Raw genomic sequence first — 4,818 nt, forward strand, 5'->3', positions numbered from 1 at the left:
TCTCTCTCTCTCTCTCTCTCTCTCTCTCTCTCTCTCTCTCTCTCTCTTTCTCTGCCCCCCTCTCTCAATCTCTCTCTCTCCCAATTGCCTTATTACGACATCTTGTATCTCAGGGCAATGCCGTACAGATCTGCCTTGATTCATGCCCCTCTCCTCCTTTTCTCTAAACCCCCCATTTCTACCTCTGTCTTTCTTGGATGCTGGATACTGTTTATATTACTTACTGTATATTAATGTGTGTGTGTGTGTGTGTGTGTGTGTGTGTGCGTGTGTGTGTGTGTGTGTGTGTGTGTGTGTGTGTGTGCTTCATGTCTCCATCCCTGTCCACAGATGGATCTTCTTTTACATGAGTGAACAGCTCACAGAGAGGTCGCCGGAGGGTTTGCCATGATGGGGGTCTGTCTCCATCTCTCAATCTGACCTCAATATTAGCGCGTGGGCGTGCGGATGTATGTGTGCACGTCTATACGTATGGATGTGTGTGTGTGAAAATGCACAGTGGGGGTTAAAAGGGCATCCTGAGGTTAATGTGACTGACTATGTCTTACAGGCAGTGTCCAGGGGGAACACATACAGTATAAGTAGTTACTGTATCTGCAGGTTCTTTCTCTAAAATACGTGATTGTTCAAATAATTTGTCAGTAGTCAGTAAGACTTAAAACAGCAAAGGCATACGGATGAATAGAAGGAGTCAAAGCTGGGCTAAATGTAATGCAACATGGCAGAGTTTATTCTACCAGTTGATTTCCGTACAGTGAAGCAGCTATCACTTTAATACCTCTGTGTGTTTGTAGGTCATTGCAAGCAATGTTGCAAATTAATGAGCATGCCTGCTTTATGGCAACAGACACTTTTATCACTGGTGCTAGTGGCAGGGCTCTAGACATTGTCAGTTTGTCAGTCCACCACTTTTGGATGGATTGCTATGCAATTTTCTACAGACATTCATGGTCTCCAGAGGAGGAATCCTGCCGACCCTGGAGATCCGACGACTTTTTCCCTAGTTCCACCACGAGAATTATATTTCTAGTTTTTAGTGAAATATTAAAAATAACTATTGGATGAATTGCCATGGGAGGTACATGGATGTTCCTCTGAATTGTAATTACTTTGGTGATCCATTAGTTTTTTATTGAGCGCCATCATCAGGTCAAATTTGTATTTGTCCGATACTTTGGTTTATGACCAAATACCTGCAAAAGTAACGACATTCTCATAAGCGTCAGTTGTATTTTGTGTCAATGCTTAACTAAGATGGTGAAAATGATAAATGTTAAACCTGCTTAAGATTAGCATGTTATCATGCTGACGTTAGCATTTAGCGCTAGCGTGGCTTAAGGTCTTTTCAGACCAAGCTCCTCAATTTTACAATTTTAAAATTCAAACCCATTTATCTCCTTCTATTTGCCGTTGGTTCGATTTCAGCGAATTTCAGATGCCGATAAAAACGAAGCAACTAAATAATGACCTCACAAGATCAATAGATTTTCTGGGACGTTGTCATAGTGGCAAATGGCATAACTCAGTTATTCATACTGTCACATTATAATAGACATGGATATTGATCCATTGATCCATTTGGTCTCACGACAACATGCCCTTTTTGACAAACAAAGCAAAGATTATAAAGACAAAGTGTATGAACATCTGTTCATCTGATGATCTATCTCTAAACAGTAGCAGTTCAACTTGATTGTGATGGTTAGCAGCCTACAAAAGAGAGTTAAACGTACTTTGTTGTCCATGTAACATATAGAGAACCACTCATTTCCAAGTGCAACATTATGCTGTGGACATTAAACAGGTCAGAAATGATGTAGTCGTTATGAAAGGTACACTATAAAAGCGTTACATCAATTATTTCTGTTGCATAAACATGCTGCCAATCGATGATTGTGTGACGCTGCTGCCTTTAGTTTTTGGTGGAATGAACAGAACGCAAACATTTGTGATGATCTTGTGAAAAGTCTGAACGTGAAAATAAAATATAAATTGGGTTGAAATAATTTTTGCATTTGGACAACAATAAAAGGATAAAATCATACCATCACAATACCATTCAAATGAACACCATTACACAATAAAAGTGTGTTATTACTAACCCGTACATGGGTGTATTATGGCTTTTGTACAAATACATTTTCATAGTGATAGTACAAACACAGATGCAAGAGACATGCCTCAGAGACAGAAAGAAAAGAGGAACACAATGATCCCCTTTCTCTCCCATCTCCATACAGTTCCACGTTCCCACATAAAAGGACTACATTAGGCACACATGTCTCTGAGCCAAACTATTGTCCTCATTCTCTGTGGATGTGGGCCGATGGGGGGTAAAGTACACACTCGGTCTCAGCTCATCCAGGCAGCAAGAGGAATATTGAGCTAACATGAGAGGTCACACTCCACTTGTATTTATTTATTTATTTCCCACAGACATTTTTTTTTTGAGGTAACAGGGGGGGGGGGGGGGTGGAGCAGATGTCTCAGCAATTTATCTGACCTGCATGTTATTGGATGGTGTAAGAAAACAAAATAAGGCATCAGGGCCACAATTTAAATTAGTGCTAAAACAATTGATCCTTTAGCCGTTTCACACAAAATGCATCGTCAGCAATTTAATAATAAATAAAAAATGAATGCATCTTTTCATTTTTTACAAAAAATCTTGATCCCTGCTGCTCTGGTGTTTCTGTTCTTCTCTGTTTAATATAACATTTGAGGAGCCCAAAATGATTGTGGTGTCCGTTTTGGAGAACCTCTAAGTGAAACTTTAAGATCCCCAAAAATGTAAACGCTCATTCACGTGAACAGAAACATGCATGCGTGCACACACACACACACACACACACGCTTAAAGTTGCACACACATACACAAACATCCACTCAGGGTATCAATTTGCAAATTCAAAGGTTGATTCTCGTTCTATTTTCAAAAGGAGACAGAGCAAAAGAAGAATAAGAAAGATGGGGGAGGGAGAGCGTTGATGACTCTCATGAGCAGATATATTTTGGGAGCCGGTATTGAGGCTGCCGGGAGCTATCTTTAAGCGGCCTACTTCTCCTCACCGCCTGGTGGATTCTGGGGAGAGAGAAGGGGTTTAGCCGAGCAACCACACACACACACACACACACACACACAGGTCCCTGCTCTGGGACAAACAGTACACTCAAACACACAAATGGAGCCGCAGACAGAAGTCACAGCAATGCACAATCATACAGACAAGACGACAAAAGCATACACAATGGACTGTGTGGTTGTGTGTGCTAACACAGATGGGTAAGATGCCTCCACTTTAACAGTGACGCTGCTCTTTGTGCCAGCAGCCTTGTTTTTACCGTCTACAGGGGAAACACTGCCCTCAAGTGGAGAGACACACAAGCACATACACACAAAGTAGTTTATCTTTAAATTGTGTGTGTCTGTGTGTGTGTGTGTGTGTGTGTGTGTGTGTGTGTGTGTGTGTGTCCATGTGTGTGTTTAGAGTGGTCAGTGTCCAGATTGATTGACATACTGATAGCCTCAGGTCTGCCTTGGAGCAGCTCATTTTCTTTGCTACAGACTTCCATATGGAGCACACTCGCCTTTAGGACTCTACAATTCAGACTGCATAACAAAGCCTGTGGATACTGGACGTACATCTGATCACAAGCACGCAGCAGACACACAAATGCGTGGAAGCATTAAAGAGGGTATGACTAAATATACAGGTCAAGGACGTACACATTGTTTCCTAGTAATGATTATGACTTGGATGTTGACGCTGTATTTACAAGTCGGACACTTGTAATCATTATGACATGAACGTGGCATTAATTTGATATTTTGTTTTGAGGTTTTTGGATCTTGACACATACTGCAGACTAGAAGTCAGGATATCTCCGCAGCTAATGCTTAGACCATTCTTTTAATAATCTGTCTCTTCAAACCTTTTTACAATTATGACAATGTTGAAGGGACACATCACCAATTTTACACATTATACACACATACACGTCAATTTACTAATTAAGATTACTGCTCAGCCTGTTGAAACAGTATAATGTGTTTACCTCTACCCTCTCTTCTATAGGCCTACTCTTAACTCGTTTGAGTGTGACTAAATGAAAGTGCTATACTAAATCAGCAGAGTGCTCCTTTAACAGGTCACACTGGTATCCTTGCTGATTGCAAAACTACAAATTAAATGTTTAGGTTTTTCTTTCTTTTTTTACATTAGCACCAACCTTACACAGATCCAGAGCATATAGACTTTGTTGTAGTGGGAAAAGCACACATGGAACTAATAATACTGTATCAATGACGGCTCTTTGTGTTCAATCAGGTAGAATCATGTATGAAATAACGTTAAGTAGTTATTGGATCATGTATTAGTTGCCAGACTGATTCCATCTAAGTGCCCCAGTAAGCCGTGACGGTGACCTAACCTGCACAACGGAACTGGGTCACATGTTTTTATTTACACCTGTGCTTTTCTTTAAAAAGGTCAGAACACCAGACGTCTGTATTCGCCATGGGCTTCTATCTCGCTCTGTGCCTCCAGTTTTTATCTCTATCTCAAGTCCGTCTCTCTACTTTCTTCCAGTTAAGCGGAAAAAGCCATAACCCTTCCCACCACACACACACAGAGTTACCGGTCAGTGTTGAGTGCTCGTAATTCATCCAGACATACACAGGTAAGCAGCTTGCACTTTCTGTGCCTCATTACCCCGGGGAACGCACTCTACAGCAATATGTTTGAATGTGGGCACTTTGCAAGTTAGAGGGAGTTTGTGTTGGTGTGTGTGTGTGCGTGCAAGGAGGGGGTGAGGAGA

At 41.2% G+C, this 4,818-nt stretch overlaps 1 protein-coding gene across 1 annotated transcript in view; it reads right to left on the reverse strand.

Annotated features, from left to right (window-relative positions):
* Positions 1-4,818, reverse strand: part of srpk2 (SRSF protein kinase 2) — a 60,823-nt gene that overhangs the window by 44,167 nt on the left and 11,838 nt on the right. The gene's annotated exons all lie outside the window — the stretch shown is intronic.

The sequence above is a fragment of the Anarrhichthys ocellatus genome, unplaced genomic scaffold (assembly GCF_004355925.1).
Source record: "Anarrhichthys ocellatus isolate YVR2014 unplaced genomic scaffold, GSC_Weel_1.0 scaffold2, whole genome shotgun sequence".
NCBI lineage: Eukaryota > Metazoa > Chordata > Actinopteri > Perciformes > Anarhichadidae > Anarrhichthys > Anarrhichthys ocellatus.